Below are 6,000 nucleotides of genomic sequence, written 5' to 3' on the forward strand. Positions count from 1 at the left end.
GAGGTTTATTCCAGAAATTCAAGGTTGATTCAACATTTGAAAATCAATCCATAGGCCGGGCGCGGTGGCTCAAGCCTGTAATCCCAGCACTTTGGGAGGCCGAGACGAGCGGATCACGAGGTCAGGAGATCGAGACCATCCTGGCTAACACAGTGAAACCCCGTCTCTACTAAAAAATACAAAAAACTAGCTGGGCGAGGTGGCGGGCGCCTGTAGTCCCAGCTACTCGGGAGGCTGAGGCAGGAGAATGGCATAAACCCGGGAGGCGGAGCTTGCAGTGAGCTGAGATCCGGCCACTGCACTCCAGCCCAGGCGACAGAGCGAGACTCCGTCTCAAAAAAAAAAAAAAAAAAAAAAAAAAAAAGAAAATCAATCCATGCAATTCACCATATTAACAGAGTAAAAATTTTTTTTTTTAATGATTATCTCAATAAATACAGGAAAAGCATTTGATAAAACCCAATGTCCATTCTTGATAAAAAAAACTCTCAGCAAACTAGATATTGAAGGGAACTTCCTCCACCCTATAAAAGGCATCTAAGATAAATCTACTGTTAACATCGTACTTAATGGTGAAGATAGAGTGCTTTCACCCCAAGACAGGGAACAAGGCAACAATATCCATTCTCACCACTGCTATTCACATTGCACGTGAGGTTCTAGCCAATGCCCTTAGGCAAGGAAAAGAAACGAAAGGCTTTTAGATGAGAAAGAAGATGTAAAACAGGCTTTACATGCAGATAACATAATCATCTATTTAGAAAATCCTGTGAAATCTAGGGAAAAAGTTATTTTTGAGACAGTCTCAGTCTGTCCCCCAGGCTAGAGTGCAATGGCGTGATCTCGGCTGACTGCAACCTCCACTTCCTGGGATCAAGCAATTCTTGGGCCTCAGCCTCCAGAGTGGCTGGGATTACAGGCATGCGTCACCACACCCAGCTAATTTTTGTATTTTTAGTAGAGATGGGGTTTCACTATGTTGGCCAGGCTGTACTGGAACTCCTGACCTCAAGTAATTGCGATTCGTCTGCCTCTCCCTCCCAAAGTATGGGAATTTCAGGCGTAAGCCACTAAACTCGGCCAGAAAAAACTATTAAAACTAGTAAGTAACTTAAGAAGGCTTCACAATACAAGCTCAATAAACAGAAAACAATTGTCCTTCCGAATACTAACAATAAAAAATCAGAAATTGGAATTCAAAATTCCAATATCATTTATGTTTTGATTTAATTTAACTTAATTTAGGAGAGCTAAATAATTAAACATGAGACCAAAGTATGTAAGAAAGTGGCAGTCTTTTATTTGCAAATATGCATACACTCTCGGATGAGGTTCTCTGGTCCTCAGGTGTGGGGGGGCCAGGGAAGTCGCGCCGGGGCTCTGGGGTGATGTTCTCCCGTCCACGAATGTGGGGGGCCGAAGAAGTCACACCGGCTCCTGCTGGCAGCGGACTTTTATGCCTGGGAGCTAGAAGGGGAGGAGTTTGGGGCGTGTGTGTAGGAGTGGCTTCTTGAATTTCAGTGTCCTCGGCTTGACGTCATTCTGCGCATGCTCAGTTGATTTGGTTCTTTTCCCGGGAGCGGGAATTTTTCCCCGGCGCGGGAAAATCTGTGATGAAGAACCCGGAAACAACGGGGACTGCTCCATCTTGTTCACCTTCCTCCATCTTGTCCCTTCTCCCTCACCCAAACAGTCCAACCTCTTACTGATTATAAGAATTTAGGGCGCCATGGTCTGGCTGCTTCCTGCTGTTAAGGGGCGTAGTTAGGGTCTGAGGTTGGCAGTTGGGTGTAGGGATGCAGGAGCATTTGGTTGAAGGTGACTAGGGTGATCTCTTGGACCCTGGCTCGGAGAAATTTTATTAAAATGGGAGCAAAATATAAGGCAAGGCAGAGGATTAGTATGGGAATTAGGAATGGAAGCATCTGTTGTACTACAGGCAGTAGCCATACCGGTGGTCCAGGGGTTAAGGGGGTGTTAAATTGTTGAAGCTAGGGAAACCCCGATAATTAAGGGAAGAAAAACAGCCCGCTTTTGGATGTTATTGCTGGAGCTGGGCTGGGAAGCTAGTTCGGACAATTCTCCTTCGCTATATAGGGTTAAGCTAGGCACTAAAGATACCAGAACGCAAAGGGACTGGGTGATAGAGGTACGGTTAAGAGTTTTAGATAGAGTTTGGTTACACCAAAAGTAGCCTCCAACAGGGGCCGTCTGGGTCCTACTGGGAGCTTATGTGCAATTACACCATGAAGAGTTTGGCATAGAGTAGCAAAAAGGAATCTCTGTCTTACTCTGTCTCTCTTCATCTCTGTCTCTGTCCATCTCTGTATCTCTTCATCTATCTCTCTCTCTCCATCTCTGTCTCTCTTCATCTCTATCTCTCTACCTGTCTCTATCTCTGTCTCTCTCCATCTCTGTCTCACTCTCTCTTCATCTGTCTCTCCCCATCTGTCTTACTCTGTCTCTCTTCATCTCTGTCTCTCCCCATCTGTCTTTGTCTCTCTCCACCTCTGTCTATCTCTGTCTCTCCCTATCTCTGTCTTTCTCCATCTCTATCTCTTCATCTCTGTCTCTGTCTGTCTCTATCTCTATCTCTCTATCTCCATCTCCGTCTCTGTCTCTCCACCTCCTGCTTACCAAGGCTGCTCCTCTCACCAACTCCCCTACCTCCTGGCTTCTCCCTATCTCTGACTCAACAGGGACTGAGTGCAGCAGAGGCCCTTGGGGAGGTCTGGGCTTTCTACTGCCTTCTGGTTACAGCCTCTCCTTCCCCATATCTGTCCTTCATCCTGGCCTAATGAGTCCACATTTTATTTAGGGAGAGGGCAGAGTGACAACCCTGGGTGGGGGGGGGGGGGGGGCGGGGGCAATCTGCAGTGCCCTGCATGACTGAGTGTATCTGGTTGTCTGTAGACCAGGTTTCAGTTATAGAGAATCTCCATACAAAGTTAGGATTAGTAGGAGTAACTAGGGGAATTAGAGTGAACCATAATAATGATGACAAAGGTGTAGAGGGTAAGTTCAACATTGCTGAAATCACAAAGGGCACCCTGCCAAGCTAGGTCTTCTATGAGAGTAAAAAGTCGGGAAACCTACTGGTTGGGGGATGGGTCGGGAAGGAGGGTGTCTATGGGGTTTATGAGGGAAAAGTCAGTTAAATTAAGATGAAGAATAGTGAGGAAGCGGGAAAATTTGAGGGGGGTGTTGATCTTTGAGTAGAACCTGGTCACCTGGAGAAAGGGAAGGGGAATAGATGTTTTGAGTTAGGTTAACATGTCTTGTCCCAACAGGGGGTGGGACAAGAGGGCATGATGAGGAAAGAGTGGGCAAAGCATGCATAGTCCAGGCAGTAATTTAACATTGGGGTCTGGTGAGGGTTACACGGTTTACCGTCTACCCTAACTACTGAGATAGTGGATGGCTGGCTAGGACCTCCCTCCATAGGTTGACAAAACAGAATAGATAGCCTCCGTATTGATGAGAAAAGAAATTGGCTTACCCGCTATCTGTAGAGTTACCCTAGGCTTGGCGAGGGTGACCAGGGTCTCCGAGTGTGGGCACCGTCAGTCGTCGTCCAGGTGTAGGAGCTGGAAGGAGCCTTCCGGCCTTTGAGGAGAGGCACCACGTTGAGGTGCAATGCCTGCCCTGCTGGCGGGGCAATCAGACTTCCAATGTCCTTCCAACTTCCTGTTGGCAGGTTGGGCACGACGTGGTAGGCAGGCGAGGATTTGGACACTGTTTTGCCTAATGTCCAGTTGTGCCACACTTAAGGCATGGACGAGACGGAGTGGCCGGCTTGGCCTGGGGACACTGGTTTGCCTAGTGTCCTGGGTCTCTGCATTTATAGCAGGAGCCCTTGGGAGACTTGCCCTGTGTCTTCCCTGCCAGCAGAGTGGGCAACGCTGGTTGGAGGGCAGCCACTAGAGCTTGCGCCTGAAGCACAGCCCTTCTTTTCTCCTTGTCTAGCTCTGCGGCCTCAGCTGCTGCTTCTCTGGAGTTAAAAACTTTAAAGGCCAATTTTCCTGTATGGGAGTCTGAGGCCCATCTTCAACCTTTTTTTGCTTTTTTCGAATATCTGAGGCTGACTGGGAAATAAAATGAGGCTAGGACAGCTGCCCCGGCTGGGGAAGTGGGCTAGCTGGGTAAATTGGGCCAGTGCCTCTGTAAGACGATTTAGGAAGGAAGCTGGGTTCTCATTTGGGTGTTGGATAATGTCCTTTAATTTATCAAAATTGACCACTTTGTTAGAGGCTGCCTGCATACCGGCTAAGAGACATTGAATCATAATGTCCTTCCTACGGCAGCCAGGCTGCTGCGGTTGGTCATCTCAATCTGGTTCTTTGGACGGGACAGCCATCTCTCCTAACAGGATGGTGGCGTCGGTTAACTGCCATTGATCTGCATGTTGCCTGGCGGCTGCGAGAATGCACTCTCTTTCCTCTGGGTTAAGAGTGGAGGTAAGAATGACATGTAAGTCATGCCAGGTAAGGTTATATGCCTGGCCTAGGTATCGAAACTCTTTGGAATATTAGGTGGGGTTGGCTGAGAAGTCACCAAGTCGTTCTTCAATTTTGGAAAGGTCAGCCAGGGAAAAGGGGAGGTGGACTCCAACCACGCCTTCGGCTCCGGCAACTTCTCGGGGCGGGGGGCCAACAAACTAGCAGGGGAGGTTGGAACAGACTGACCAGTAGGGTAGGTTAAGACAGGCTGACTGATAGAGGGGGTTGGGGCAGGCTGACTGGTAGAGGGCTGACTAAAGGGGGCCGCTACCAGGGTCTTGGAGCGAGTGTGGACGGAAATGGGAGAGGTAAGAGGAGTGGCTGAGGGAGGAGCCTCGGGAGGGGCGGTAGGAAGTCCATAGGGAGGGGCGTTGAAAAGTCGGGAGGGAGGTCGCCTGCCATTGGCCCCATCTGAAATGGAGGTGGAGTCCTCCTCAGTTGCTGAGGTGGGGGCCAAGGGCCAGGTTTAGGGGTTTAGGCTAACAAGACCTGGGCCATTTAACACCGGGGGGCACAGGTCTGGGCGAGAGCGCAAGTCCTAAAAGCCTTGGACATAGATAATGTCTGACCACTTTCCGAGCCTCTGGCAGAAATTAGAGATCTAATTAAAATGTTACGGTCTAAGGTGCCTTCAGGTGGCCGTTGAGACTGGTTGTCTAATTTATATTGTGGCCACGCCACAGTGGAGCTTCCAAGTTTTGGAGGAGACACCCTAAGGGGGTGTTCCTAGGGATTTTGGATTGTGAGGTTCCCATTGTTTAACCACCAGAAATGGAAACCGACCTCATGCAGTGGCAAAGCGTCCTTTGCGCTGCTGGAGACCGGGGGCTCCTGGAGCCACTAACGGAGAATTAAGGAACTTCAAGATGGATGTCTCCAAGTTGAAGACCTCACTGCGCCACAGGGTGGCTACGTCCTTGGGCGTGGACGTACGTACAACTCTAGGCCAAGGACATGGAAACGGACGGAGATGGTTAACAAAGGGGAGTACTCACCGAAGGAGAAATTCTCAGAGCGGCACCAGTGGGAGGCTGGAACACTTGTTCGGTGTTGGTGGCTGGTTGGGTTGGGAGCCGGTTCGCTGCGGAGGAGGTTTGTTAGACCCCTAGGGGATGTTGAGGAAGGGTCTCCTCCTGGGTCGGGTTTCGGCACCAACTGTTTTGATTTAATTTAATTTAACTTAATTTAGGAGAGCTAAATAATTAAACATGAGACCAAAGTATGTAAGAAAGTGGCAGTCTTTTATTTGCAAATATGCATACACTCTCGGATGAGGTTCTCTGGTCCTCAGGTGTGGGGGGGGCCAGGGAAGTCGCACCAGGGCTCTGGGGTGATGTTCTCCGGTCCACGAATGTGGGGGGCCGAAGAAGTCACACCGGCTCCTGCTGGCGGCGGACTTTTATGCCTGGGAGCTGGAAGGGGAGGAGTTTGGGGCGTGTGTGTAGGAGTGGCTTCTTGAATTTCGGAGTCCTCGGCTTGAGGTCATTCTGCGCATGCTCAG

This window comes from Chlorocebus sabaeus, chromosome 12 (genome assembly GCF_047675955.1).
Source record: "Chlorocebus sabaeus isolate Y175 chromosome 12, mChlSab1.0.hap1, whole genome shotgun sequence".
Taxonomy (NCBI): Eukaryota; Metazoa; Chordata; class Mammalia; order Primates; family Cercopithecidae; genus Chlorocebus; species Chlorocebus sabaeus.